We start from the raw sequence: 15,445 nt of genomic DNA, 5'->3' as shown, positions 1-15,445 counted from the left end.
TTGAATGCTAAATCTGCCGCCATTGTTATTGTATCATCAATCCAGAAAGGTATTGTACTTTTATGATTCTTTGTCAGTCCTGTACACACGTACAAATGACTGAGTTAACAATGTGACTTTGTCGCTGAATAATAATAATCATGAAAGATGTTTTCTGGCAGCTTTGCAAGCATGAGAGGATGCTTGCTGAGCTGCTGAAGATCCAATGCATTTTATTCAGACAGATGCTCTATGCCAATACTGTAGAATACAAAGCATTTATCCGACAGCAACCCTGCGTTACTAGGAACATAAAGATACAAAATATCAAACACTGTTACATTTAACAGGAGCCGATTGCTTTTCATATCTGCTCTGACAGTGCAGTGATATTCTGCTGCTGGATGGAAGACTGCCTTTCTTTCTCCAAAGGATTTAGGAAAGATGAAACAATGACTAAATTAAAGCGATGTTGTCTCTCTTTTTTTCTCTGGCTTTTCGACTCACTCCTTTCTCAACTCTTTCCCTCTATCATCTTTCAATCTCTGTCTCTCTGTTTTTCTGATTGATACACCCATTTCACGAAGATTTCACGCTTGAGAAATCCCAAATGGGTCTCCTCTCATGACAAACAGATCAATTTTTATAGACTTGAAAGTTGCTGGTCTTGAAAATTGTTTGACTATCTTCAAGACACCACAGAGTTTCGTTGCAGCACTCTCTCTCTCCGAGTTACGGGCTTCATATACTGTTGTGTTGGTGTCATAAGCCATTCATAAAGTTGCTAATATCGCTCGTTGCCTGGATATTTTCTCACACTTTCATGAATTTGCAAAGGTGAACTACAAAACTTGTCAAAAGGGCCAAATTGCTGCATTTTGAGTCTGAAACATTGTTAAATATGCTGACACAAAGGACTGCATGATATGCTTTATGGTCTGGAGGCTTGTAATGTAAACAGCAGATGGCTGAGCCCATGGGCGATTTTAGACCCTTTTTAGGAGGATCAAACCCCCATGTTTTTTTTTGTTTTTTTTTTTATACATTTTGGTGCTTCAAGTGAGAGTTTGCAAACTTGTCTGTTAGTGACAGAGGACAAACAGTTACAGGTTCAAAGGGCTTGAAACAGGTTTAATATCCTGTGTGTCTGTCGCCGATGGTATACACCTGTAACCCAGTCAAGGAAAGGGTTAACAGAAACGTAGTGTTGGCCAATTGGAGGTGGTTGTGCCAGACTCCCGCCTTTGGCTGAGTCTCTATCTAATCTGTAACGGCGTTATTTTTTCAGTAACTTTTCCCATCATTGCAACGCCGTTATCGTTACTGAGAACGTAAAGTGGCGCGTTACTACAATTTGGTTGAATGAAGCGCGAGGTGTCAGGCTTTGGCTACACATCAGCTGCCTGGAGAGAGCAGGGGTGGGGATGATGACACCGTCGCAAATGCGATGATGATTGGCTGGGTGGGCGGATGCCCTGCTCACGCTGTCTCACTGCACGCTCTGACTCATATACTGTCTACGCTCCGACTACCACTAAACACAAGACAGCGACAACGAGCCAGGGAAATTCAAAGGTAGCGTTCTCGAACTGGAAGTACCGGCACTACTTCTCGCTCATTGAATGGAAAAAAAAAACTTTATCTACGTCTGCCCGGTTAACATTTTTGGAAGACACTGTATCTGTGTCACATTCTCAATAGGGGCTGAGCCCCCCTAGAGGTCTGATCCTAGAATCGCCCCTGGCTGAGCCACTGAGCACTGTGGCTGTTACTGCTTCTAAGAGATCCACCTGCCTCTTTGAGATACAACTGGCAGCCTGGTCACACTTTAGCTTGCTAACATATGCACATACATGCACACACTCACAGAACCAAACCCACATGCACTGCACAGAAACACACACAAGAAATGCTAGAATGCAAATATGAACACAAAATACATGCATTCACGTCTGCGAGCGCACACGAAGGAACAATGTAATTCAAATGCCTGTGTCTCCACCTGCAGCCATATTCTTCAGAGCAGATTTTCACAGTGGAGTAGAGCAGTCATGTCTCTAAAAAAACACTTTGATCACAGCGGGATTTTGCGGCAGCAAGGTGAGCAGCACATTTACATCTCATTCACAGAGTACACAGCAAGGTGAGCCTGCTTGCCTCACTGCGTCTGTGTGTTATGTATTGTATCTGGCGCGCGTGTGTGTGTGTGTGTGTGTGTGTGTGTGTGTGTGTGTGTGTGTGTGTGTGTGTGTGTGTGTGTGTGTGTGTCTGTGTATGCATGCGTGTGTTAATTCTCTATATGTCTCCTCGCTTTTGTTTGTATACACGTGTGTCTGCACCAATGCCAACAGGTTTTTAGGAGCCATTTCTTTCGCAATATTTTTTTTTTATGCATATGCATTGGGTATTGGCAGATAAAAGTTCCTCTCCCAGCAGGCCTTATAGAATAGGATGCTGTTGTTTTTCTCTGTCATCAACTATCTTCCTTAAGTTTTAAAACCATATCGGTTGGTTACTTTTGTGTGGAGTTAGCACTTTCTTCTACTGCAATGGTGCCAACATTTCCTTCCACTTCAGACTGCATACTCAGTTGTTTTCTGATCAAAAAAAGTGCCCTGTAGAAAAAAAAGCACCGGATTATAAGTCTTCAATAATGACTTATCGGATGTAAATATTAACAGCTTAATGAATAATATATGAACAAGGTGTAATGGAAAAGAGCTAATTCATAATATTACATTTTACAGTAGCTTACTTAAGGGCATTTTTGTGCCCTTGTAATTTCTCACCGTGTTTAACTCCATGCATTTCACACAAAAAAATCTTAATCTGACTCCACCTGTGTGCACGAGACCGAGTCGAAGTGTGCTATCGAGCGCGTGACTGCAGAATGTGAGCAAACCACAATCTTCCGCGCTGTAATTCTCCATCTGTCTGCCTAACAGGAATCTTCGACACGAGCGACGACAGAGGCCTTGAGTGTGTACTTCGAATGACATCATTTACAAGTCTACTAAACCCCGAGCAGGCAGCCACATAAGCAGCCGAGAATGGTTGATTGTGCCTCGGAGAGCAATGGCTCGTAACACCTGATATGGGGGGGGCTGTAGGTGGAAGGACAAGTAGAGCTTGATTTACTTCTCGGCTAACAGCGGAGACGCTCCCTCTGCTGTTGACGTCGGTCTCCAGTTCACGCTTTGGTCTTGTTCGCATCTAAACAATTATTTTGCATTCATCTCAGGAAAATGCACACATTCGGAGAAAAAAAAAAAAGCTTAAAAAAGAGAAAGAAAGATGGACAAACCAATCCGCTAACTAGCTAAATGAAAGTAAAAGTTATGATGCAGTTTCACCTGGCAGAAGAAGCAGGTGCAGAGCCCTGTGGTGGCCGTCCGCAGCCATCCAGGTCTAATCAGACCAGGTAATGATGCACCGCTCAGTTTGTCCGGTCCCAGACGGGGCCCGAAAACAGGTGAGTCTGATTAATCAGGAAGCAGCTACACTGCTCTGATAAACACCAAACAGACACAATTCATATATCACTGCATGATTGTTCTCAGCTGGACCGGATGGAGCTCATTCACCCCTAATCATTTCTGAAATATGCCCCTGTTAGCACGCTAAGATTCAGTACAGAAAAATACATAATAATCTACAACGTGAGACAGGTGCGTCAAAGGGGGACAAAGCAGGCCAAAAGTTGCAAAGAACTCCCGCACACTGTCTAACTTGCAAAAATATATAAAGTTTAATAGTAGGCAACGTTTCGGTGCTAGACTATCTTCAGGCAAATTGCCTTTTTTTCGCAGCATGCTAAGATTAAAATCCCTTCAAAGATTTTTCTGGTTGTGGAGAGGGATTTTGTCTTTTGTTTTGAAGCGTTGCTTTCAAAGCGTAACTTTGGAACATTTCTGATAATATTTTCCCATCATACAAGTTGGTTCTCACAAAAATCCCATCAACTGCTTCACAAGCCACTGACATCCGAAACTGTCCCTGAAGGCCAAAGGCGCTGAAAAGTCACACACATATTCACTTTTCCGCGCAATTCTTCTCATAATGTAATGAGATACGGACTAAATCAAGTCAAGGTTATTTTTTTCTTTTTTTAATATAAAAGCACGTCTCCAAGGGTGACAGTGTTCCGTTTTTAAAATCTTTCTCGGTTTATCCATGAGCTGACAAGAGCCGAGGCTGTGGTCAATGGTCAAAGGCATATCTCATTACAGAGAAGAACATCGATATGTTTAGGAGATGTGCTTTCTGATTGATTTTGCGCTGTATAGGAGAAAAGTGCACACAGGCAGGCCAGGCTACAGTCAAATGACTGATTTGGACAGAATCGATTGGTGTGATAGAAGAAGGTGGGAAAATAGGGAATAGTTCGAAAATGACTGTTCGAAAACTGGGCCAGCTCAGTATCACTCCATTATCCACACTAATGACATTTATTTTTATTTAATTTTTTTTAATTAGAGGCATTTTACCATAGAAAGATCACATACACTGATTCTGCGAAGCTCCATCTCTTCATATTGACTACATTGTAAAGATATGTTGGCACACATCTTACAAACCCCATGAGAAATGAGACAAAATAAATTTTCTTAAAAAAAATAAAAGGTACCCTGTGGAGTTTATTTACTCCTAGTAGCGCTATGGAGTAACTTTTTTCACAAATGGGCCCCTGTTTTATTGGTACTGTGTGTATAACACAATTAAGGACACACATGCATGTGTAATTATATATATATATATACACACACACATACACACACACATATATATACATACATACAGTATCTCTCCGTACCTTTTCCTCCATGTGTGATAACTGTGCTGTGATGCTTGGTGGTAGGGTCGGTCAAGTGCTGACAGCAGCTGAAGGAAGACGAGGAGCAGCAGCCCCTGAACCCATCCCCTCTCTCTGGATGCAAAGCATATTTGTCTGGTTTGTATCCGTAGGTGCCGAGGCCTGGAAAGAAAATTAAACTGCAGGTTGTGACACAGGTAAGATAGAGAATATGAATAGTGCCGTTTGGTCCCAGGTTTCTTTCAAAAAAAGAAAAAGAAACCGTTTTTATATGTCGCATCATCGGCGGGCAAGTGTATTCCTGTAACTACAGGGGCAGTGAAATCTCTACATTACAGGTTACTATATATATATCACTGTGTGAGCTCTGAGAAAAATGCACCGGTTTTAGATGAAAGTGTCAAATGGCTTGTCGAGATCACCATCAAGCCAAAATCACATGAAAAGTAGGATTTCGGGAAAAAGAAATTGCCATATAAGCTTTCAATGAATCCTCCCCACATTGTCCATACATGGATATTATCCTTGTGCAGAAATGACTGCTCTCCATTTTCCAACGATTTGCTGTCCACGTTGGTGCATAACACGGCTTCCATTATCTGCTGAAACTCAAGAGCTCGACCATAAACGACAAATTCACCGATCAATGCGGTAATTTCATACAGGCATATACAAGGGGTTACAAATGGGGTTACAGAGAGGGATGTGTGGGGAAGCAATGTCACATTTTATCCCCTAGACATAGGGGATGAAAGCAGACATCAGAGGATCTGTCTGGCGGCGGCCAGTTTTATTAGGAAAATGGACAACTGGACACTTTTATCTGCTGGCTTTGATGTTGAGGTGAGGAGGCTGATGGAGGTTCAAGGACGACCGCAACGCCATGGGAGAGTGGGGGCCGAGGAGGGGTGGGGCTGATGCATGGGATAGATTGGGGGGGGGAATGTGAACGTATGCAAGAGAAGGGAGCAAGGACGAGATGAGATAAAAGAGAAACATAACAAGAGTGAGAAAGGAAGAGACAGGTGCCTCAAAAGCGACCGGTCTTTAAACATTTACCTGTGCCTGGCTATGCTGAGGGGGAAAATGGCTGTTTGATTCCATTACACTTCTATTACAGCTGTAGTTAATGGCTGTGTCACAGTCTATTAACTGCATTCATCTTTGCCTCTGATATATAACAGGACATCAGCGTTGAACAAAGACGGATGACTCCCTGTTTTGCCCGTTACAACCCATACCTTATTTCCTTACACGGGATGAGGTGGACACAAACACACACACACACACACACACACACACACACACACACACACACACACACACACACACACACACACACACACACACACACACACACACACACACACACGACATTGAGCATAAACAACACATGTTGCATACTTTCTAATCTACTGTACAGTGTACCAAACAAACAGACATTAATCTTTCTGTCTCCACATTAACGTAGCAGTGACAGCCAGTAGTCTGGTGTGATAAACGGGAACAGAGAGAGATGGTTTAATCTAAATACCTCAGTATCTGTGAGATCAGTACGCATGACAGTACGCATATATTCAGCTGACAGACGACATAAACAGCAGGAAAGATATACACCATGGATTGTGTGATTGTGAGTGTGTCAGTACATTTATCTGCAGCTTCATTCAGACTGCTGCTTAAATCTGACTGTTCTGAATGACTGATGTATTCAACAACATAAGCTACTTCATTTATATGTTGAAAACATGTAGGAAAGAGGGGTGCAGTAGATATTACAGGCTTTTACTTTATTAAAGCACTGAAACCTTTTCTATTCTCATGTGCTAATATTGTTGTAGGTAAATGCCAAAATGATAATTGTATCGGGTTAATTATAATTTAATAACAAACGGTAATAGGTAAAATATTTAATTTCTGTCCTCCGCAATCATTTTGAGAAAGATAGGGAGTCTACCCACCAGTCTAACAACAAAAAAAAAGAAACCATCTCTATACAGAATGAGGATGATGGGTAACTTTTTGACAACTACTGCAAAGGTTTGAGCTTAGTTACAAATAGGCATGGGCCGGTATGAGATTCTGACGGTATAACCTTCAGCAAAAATATGGTATTTTTCTCCATTGAACACAATGTATTTCATTTTGAAAAACACTGCACAACTGCAGGGAGAGGGATTTCTAAACTGCACTTTCTGTCTTTGAAGACTCATAAAAAAAAAGCAGCTCTTACTGCAGGAACAGTATGATGGAAAATGTTAGTGGTTTTAAAACCGTGACTTTTTAAAACCACAGTATACCCTGAAACCTGTAACCGGCCCATGCCTAGTTACAAATCCTAGTAACAACGAGGCAATCGTACATGTGCTTTATGTGCATGTGTCTCTGCAGCTTAGACAGTAAGTAAGTGACATCCAGTTTTCATAATCACACACTGAGCAACAAAAAGTCCCATGGGGACAAATTGCTTATTGCTATGGTAACAATGCCAAATATCTGTTTCAGTTATCAAATACACTTGTGTGTGAAATTACTCCATACTTACTTTGCAGTGCACTATATTTACAGTCTGCCATTTTAGTGCCCTAAAAAGAATTCCACAAAAGGTACGAATAAAGTACACAGCATAATACACTATTCACATTTAATAGACGAGTGATGACGCAAAATGATAATCTGTAAATGTCTAAAATCTCATTTTACTGCATAATATAGATATTTGTCTATTGTACAAGGGCTATAGTGAATCCGTGAACAGGAGAGGGATTTAGGACACAGCCTAAATGTAGGCTACATTTCCAACATGGAATTGAAAAACTACAACTCTGTGCATCTTTTTTCCTTTTTTACACTGATGCTAAAACATCCAATCTGCAGTAAATCTGAGGGGAAAAAAATCTTAGCAGACTGTCAGCAGCAGTGTGCACATATCTGTATTTGTATAAGACAACGGCAGACACGGATAAAGAGCTCCTTGCACGTTAATTTCATAAAGGGATTATACATGGTCTCAGCAGTGCCTTCAAATGAGCCGCTCTGAGATGAAGCTCTCGTTGCTGCTCTACTCCCTGCTGGCTCTCCCTACCGAGCATTAACCTAGTTAGGGCAGCTTTTAGGCCTCTCCATCACTCCTATACTCTTTCACCATTTATGAAGCCTAATCAATACGGAGTGGAGCACCTACATGAAAAATGGTTCAGGGGAAACCGCACAACAAAGAGAGGCACCCTCTCCCTGCGAGAGATACCACTTTTCAAATTTATATAACCTAATACACAATGGGTGAGCCCAGACCCCACAATAAGAGGACAGGGCCCAGAGGCTAATACCCTGTTAGAGCAGATTTATTTTACCCTTCCTCTCGCCTGCCTTCGTCTACACCCTTGTCATAGAGGTTTATCAAAAGCTAATTATGCTAAAAAACAATGAAATAACTCATAGGACTGCAGCGTGTACAGAGCTTATTGTATAAGCCTCTTGGCAAGAGTACCCCACAAAAATGATATTGTCACTTACCTATTAATGAAGACAAGTTTGCAGGCACTCTTTGGTCCATTTTAATTTATATTAATTCTCTGTCAGCCCTCGTTATGGACATTAATGAACTGCATCCGGAAGCAAAACAAGGCTTTTGACCTGCAGGAGTTGGAATAAATCTCTCTCTATCATTTTAGCGGCGGCTGTGAGCAGGCAAAAAACCTGGCAGAGGGAGTTATGTGAGAGGAATTTAGAGCCCCTAACAGAGTTTTGAATATATTTAAGTCTCTGTGCTAAATACTGTATGCCGATTCAGTACCAATCCAAAGAACAGAATAAAGTAGTATTCAAAAGACAACTTGGGTTGCATATTGCAGTGCCATTGTACCAACTTAGCCTGATAACAGACCTTTTCACAGGAGACATTTTGACATATCACATTAGAAAAAACAGGTGTTAGCACAAAAAATTAAGGCTGTATTTCATTTTGTCACAAAGACATGGTTTACTGGGACAGTTCAATATACAAAGTTAGTGTTATTAGCAACACCTGGGATTTTCCTATAACAAGTCAAACTGTGCTGTAAAAAAGTCAGACTGAAATGCTATTTTGTTTCACTTCATTCACTAAAAGATGGTCGCAATAAAAACAAATAAAATGCACAAGGTTTGCACCCCGGGTTTTTTTTTTTTTTTTTCCAAAATAACAGTTTAACGGGGGCCAAACGATAAACATAATTGTCAACCCTTTGAAAATGTAGATATGACATATTTACCTACATAACCGAAAGAAATGTGCTCTAAAGTTAGTAGGATTCATGCCGTGAAGAATGCCATTTGAGATAGTGTTATCTTCGTGACATGCAAATTCAAAATCTCAGTTTGTTCAATTATTAAAACAGCATTTTGATCGAGTGTCAGGTCAGATGTGTGGAACATTACAATCTATTCAGTATCAACTTCATTAAAGTATGTGTTTCTACTTATTAAATATTTACATTATAAAGAGAAGTTAGACCTCATGAGCAGGTGATTTTATTGAAACGAAAAAGAAAAGAAGAGAAAGAAGAGAAAGATATCAATTCCTCCATCCACAGTAGCCTTAGTCAAGCACAATTTCCACATACGCCTACTGCACTAAAGTAACGAGGTATCCATTATAAGAAAGCCAAATCACTAATGTTGTTGAAGAGAAGGTCATGGATAATGTCCACAGCAGAAACTCTGCATCACAACACTGATTCTAATAGAATTAATGGGCAGCGATTGGCTAATGAGGCTGAAACTGCACCATTCCAGTCAATTTAACCAAACGGTTTGCCCTCAGTTGGCATTGTGATCACGTAAAGTACAAAATATACCTCATAGCTCTTCATGCATCCTCCAAAGCTCGAGGTTTTCACTGTGAAGTTCACTGGACAGTAACTGCCATTTCATCAGTAGTTCCTGTGCCCCTAACCAAGACAAACCTCGCCATGCTCAATCCTCCAGTGTTCACAGTTGTCTTTCTGGCAGCCATATTGGTCGTTATTGCAGCTCCAGATAGAGGGACCTATTGTTAAATGATCCATTCATTCTATGCGGCTCCGTTGGCTCGTCCAAAGCTTCTGGTCAGTGGAGAGTGGCTAATCTGCCATGCTGTCTCGGTGTGTGTAGGGCTGTAACGGCACTGACTGAATGTTAATTGCATTCCCTACACAGCAACCTACCTACTGGTCTAACTGTCTGACTGCTGGACTGACTGACCACCTGTCTGAACACCTGATTGCGTCTAACTGGCTGTCTGACTGCATCAGTATCGAATTTCCGAAATATATGCCCGTCTGCTTGACTCCCTGTGCGCACCTGTCTCTCTTCCCGTCTTCTGTCAATAGCTGTCTTACCTTTAAGAGTGAGTGACTTGCACACATTCAAGTGACGTGAAATGGAGATGAAAGGGACATCCAATATTGACAGCAGTTTTTATTTTTGGAAAATGATTAACACAACCTGCCATCACCCGTCAAATGGTGAAAATGAAACGGTACCAAGTAAAGTAAAATCAGCATCTGGCAGAGCGTCTCTGTAAACACCTAATGATGTGTGATTCACTGCAAATAATTACTTTCAAACTTTTTGTCCTTCAACTAAAGTTATTAACTACTTTAAATTTACTGCGGGAATGACTGGATATTCAAGGTGAAAAGCTCGGTGCCACTGTGATAATCAGAGCGAGGGGGAAAAAAATTGCATGTGGTGCATTATTATTATTTTATGTCAAAATGCTTTGTAAAGCATTTATTGCAGCAAGAGGGAATAGCAGATACAGTAGATTTCTCACTGGGATAATGTGCAGCAGAGCTTCTTCCTCTGCATGTCTCTATAAATATTCAGACCCACGGTCCAGGGGTCGTGTTGGGCAAAAGGAAAGCAGTGGTTATTCAAACAGTGTTTTTGCTGGCGTGTTGCAAAAGGTTGATACAGGTCATGTTGACTGAATGACCCCAACAGCCTGCCTCTTTTCTTCTGTACATAATATTTAAAAGTATCCTCTATTTTACTCTCCCACTTCTCCCTACTCTTTGCTCTAAATCATCCCTCCCTGTATCTAGCTCAACCTTTTCATTCTCATCATTGTTCCCCATTTACCTGCATTTGTCCTTCTTTCCTGTCATCCATCCATCCTACCTCTGCATCTCTTTAGGAGACAATACTCGCACAAACCACAACCACATTGAAATGCAAATAATCCCCCTAAACAGACGCTCAGACCCCCCGTTTCCTGTCTTTATGCTAAGCTAAGCTAACCCCCTGCTGGCCTCATGTTTACTGTACAGAAATGAACAGCTAACTCCCATCAAGAACGCAAATAAGTGTATTTCCCAAAATGTTGATAAGATAATTCTATTCATTTTTTTGGTCCTATTTTAATAGTTTTGGCCATAACTTCTATTTGACATCATAACTTACCAAATTAATAGCTGAGATCTGGGACAAGCAAACAATTTGGCCAATTTATCCATCCTGAAATAACCTAAAATATATCCAGAAATGTTGGTATAACCCATCATTGCAAAATAAAACTATGTGCATACACAATTATTTTTCTTTCTTAAAATAAGTTTAGCTAACCTAAGGTTTATTTAAAGGAACAGTTATTAGATTATAGTAAGACTACATTTAAAGCGTCTATTGAGGTTATCGAATGTAGCTTCGAATGTCCATCCTCTCCAAGCGATGAGTTTGCAACGTTCCACAAGCTCGATTAGCTTTTTTTTTAATAATCTCACAACTCAACTAACTCTGGTTTAGTTGAACTTTACCCATAATTCATTGAATTAGATGTAAAAAATATGCTGTCTCTCTCTGCCACTGCTGGCCTTTTTGTGAGAGCCGATGCTCAGCGCAGCTCGCTCTTCGGTGGCAGACCATTAAATCAGTATCCGATTGATAAATGTTGATTTACAATTTGAATGTCAACGCTATGAATGAAGCTTTGAACTATTCGGTACATCCCCAGCTTAGTTTAGCATTTAACTTACAAGTTACCTTTTAAAACGTCATCCAAAACTAGGCAAGAATGCAAATATATTTTTCACAAAAAAGTCAATTCCATCCTCTCCCACGTTTTTACACATTTTCTCTACCTCCCTGCTTCAATATTCACTTTACTTTCCTCTGTCCTTGTCCACACATTTCGATGTATTCACTCCCTCCCAGCAAGTATTTTTCAGACAGCAATGTGCAAAAAATTAAGGTCCACGTCATTCAAAAAGCACCACATTTATCCAATATTAAGTTTGATACTAATACTATTAAACTGATAAAAGGTTTGTAAGTCACAGAGCCACAACATGCTTGGTGCCATGTTCACAGTTTCTCAGAATCTGCTGCTGAACATATATCCCTCCCTCCATTCCTCCCTACCTTTGTCCCTCCCTCACTTAGCTTTTTTTTTTTCCCCTCTCTTCTTCATCTCCTCCATCTCCCTTTTGAAAGCCTCGGCCCGTTCAATTAGCCATCTGCTAGCCTGGCCGGCAGCAGCAGAAGCAGTGTGACCAGCCACTTTGGTACTGCAACCCCAGGGATCAGGACAGGTGAGTGGGCCGCAATCAGCCACTTTGATTACTCCCTTAACCACTGCAGAGCAACCAATTTACCACAGGGTTACCACTGAACCTATTAACCTGTTGGCGTGCACAGCCACCCACAAGGAAATTGGAAGCTGGAGGAAGGATGCAACGTGGCGTTTTCTAATGGAAAAATCATGTGTGCCCTTCAGTTGGAGCAAAATAAGATCTAGAAGTGGTGTATGTGCATGGGACTCCATGTTTGCCTGTGCTACAGACAAAGTTTTAATCAGGAACATAAGAGAGATTACTCTTTGTCTCAGATCCTCACATTTCATTTTCTGTTTCTGTTCACCGATACTGTTTTTTGGAATCCAAACTCATTAGATGATAGTCTCCTTTCAGCGCAACATAATGGGAAACTCATTAAGCCACATGGACTATATCTCAAACATGCATCAGTGTTTACCTCCAAGTGTGTGATAGCATGGTCAGCAAGAACAGGCAGCAATCAGCTGCTAGTATGCCACACTGATTATGCTGTTAATTGTTTTTTTTCCCCCTGCACTCTTTTCCTATAAATTTTTTTCCACCATTTGGGGGGTTATTTGAATGTTCTCCGCTAATTATAATATCGTAAGTCAGTTCACAAGTTTATATTCCTCTCTCCTCTCTTCCCACAGATGTGTTGCTGTTGCTAGATGCAGCATGTTGAGTGGTTAGTGACCGTGACACGATCACGCATGTGAAACAGAAGAAGAGTTGCCTGTTAACCGTGCGTTCATTGACATCGGAAAAACATTTTTCCGAGTGAAAACGTCATCATTCACATCACTTCCTGTGGGAATCAGAGGATGGGAAACTTGGGCTGAATTTTGCTAACCGAGTTTCCCAGTTGGTGACGCGTTGTTGACAACTGATGTTTGATGTAGGCGACTTTGGTTCACTGAACATATTTCAATGACAATAAACTGTTTATTGTGGACAAATGCCTCTGCCAAGAAACATATACAGACATAACATGGTTCAAATTATTCATAAATAGGCCCATGTATAAAAAAAACAACACCTTATCCGTGTCCTTTCCAGTTCGTTGTCCTGCAGATAACACAAACAAACACCTGTCCATGTGCTGTTTCTATGCTCGTATAAGAAAACCGCAGCAAATCTTTTGTTATTGTGGCCTCCATGTTTTCACACACCTGATGCTCTAGGCTACGTCCAACAGTTGATGGCAGTCATGCAACAAGTTTTTATGCCAAACACCAATATAACAGAAGAAAAAGAAGAGGCATCCCGTCTATGTGAACGCTGGCAGTCGGAAAAACAACGTAACCACGGGGGCGGCCCGTTATTCCCAGGTGGCATGAACGCGCGCCATCAGTGGTTGAACAGTGCTCGCGGCCATCGCATGGACAGCTTGCTGTTCTGTGCCTGAGCTGGAGTCCACAACCCAGCATAACTGCCTACACTGATGTAAATGGCTGTATGTTCAGTACTCACCTGCTGATGTAAACTAGAGTTCACAAACGGAAGATCCCTTGTCGTGTGAAGTGATTTCCATCCACGGACATCCAAGCGAAGTAGCCTGGCTTACTTCAGAAGCTGCAAGCACAACAATATTAAAAGGCCAAAAAAGCAGACTGATGTTATAGGAGACTCCTACAGGACAGACGGCTATAGCTTGCATGGTTATAGTAAAATAGTAGCAATATACACCAACCCTGTATAAAATATTCATCAGAGTCAGAAATAGCACACATTAGGGTGTCAAGCAGACAGCCCTGTAAATCCATGCAATGAAAAGAAAACAAAAAGACTTTTCATGCCACTTGCCTGCTATAATGCTAGGAATTATGGAGCTACTGTGAACAATCTACGCTCTACTTTGGAGTCAATTCCACTAGGCTACACTCCAATGGGATTGATGAGCCCACAGGAGAAAAGGATGTGTGAATGGGGATGAATGAAAGGGATGGATCTGTTGGTTGCAACAGAGACCTTCCTCAGATCAGTGCAGTGTGAGATTTCTCTAAATACCAGATTAGTTTAGAATGTTGGTGTCCTGAAAAACAAAACCCTGCCTCTACACTGTTCTAACAAGGTCCTGGAGGGATGCAATACACATAGCTGTTCGAGGACTTTAAAATGTTGTGGTGCACATGAAGTTTTCAAAGCAGCAGAAAGTGGTTTGTTTGGAGTAATTATAGGAAGAATTGGAAAGTCTGCGAGCAGGGATGGTCAGAGAGACGGAAAAGATAAACGAAACAGCACCAACCTCAGAAACTCAAACTCACATAGCAACTTTGACAAACTGGCAAAGAGTGAGCAATTGAAAAAGGGTTGATTAAATACCTGCAGGGCTGATGAGGAAAGTGGGAACAGGCGTGTAGATGGGCGGGGCTGTCACATGATGGGAAAAGGAGAGAAAGACTGAGGGCATCTGGTGGACGAAAGTAAAATGGCAATCAATGGGCCTGGGGAATAGGGAATGTGGCTGGAGAGGAGGGACAGAGAGACAGACAGTTACACTTCAAGTCAAACTAACTCAAATGTAAATTGTAAACTGTTAAAGGATGATAGATGTGGGCAGGGGTGGACTGGGACAAAAATTGGGCCCTGGCAATTCCGTCCCTTACCGGCCCAATTTCAGATGGGGACATTATTTGCTTAATAATTGCAAAAAACAGTCTCATGTGAGATTATGGCACCAGCAGCATTAGGCGCATTTACAGACGAATAATGAAAAAATACACACACTGAAGCAATTTCATAAAACCTTCAAATAAACTACCATGGCACCATCTTGGAATAGAATGGAAATGCTTGCATATTTAAAACATACTTAAACACCCAAAACACAAAAGTACAAAGACATAGCGGACCAGCTTTTATCTTGAAAAGTAGAAGTCCGACAACAACAGACAGGAGACTCCAGGCTGCAGACGTACAGTCTTGCATATTTTTGTCAAACTTGTGTGATACGCCAGTGTTGCAGCATTTTTTACTTTTTTCCAGCGGCCCAAATCAGCTCAAGAGTGGATCAGCTCTTCTGGCATTTGCCAGAACTGCCAGATTGCCAGTCCGCCTATGGATGTGGGTGTTCCTTAGGCAGCTTTGGTCTAAT

At 41.4% G+C, this 15,445-nt stretch overlaps 1 long non-coding RNA gene across 1 annotated transcript; it reads right to left on the bottom strand.

The window, feature by feature from the left end:
• Window positions 1–2,333: 2,333 nt before the first annotated feature.
• LOC120551477 lies at window positions 2,334–14,627 on the bottom strand. The gene is made up of 4 exons (XR_005637883.1): window positions 14,597–14,627; window positions 13,822–13,923; window positions 4,793–4,954; window positions 2,334–2,594 (listed from the first exon to the last, which is right to left on the bottom strand). It is a non-coding gene; the product is annotated as an uncharacterized LOC120551477 (long non-coding RNA).
• Between the last annotated feature and the right edge of the window lie 818 nt (window positions 14,628–15,445).

Source organism: Perca fluviatilis, chromosome 21 (genome assembly GCF_010015445.1).
Source record: "Perca fluviatilis chromosome 21, GENO_Pfluv_1.0, whole genome shotgun sequence".
Lineage (NCBI taxonomy): Eukaryota > Metazoa > Chordata > Actinopteri > Perciformes > Percidae > Perca > Perca fluviatilis.
The sequence above is the reverse complement of the archived record's forward strand: the minus strand, read 5'-3'. Positions and strand labels throughout refer to the sequence as shown.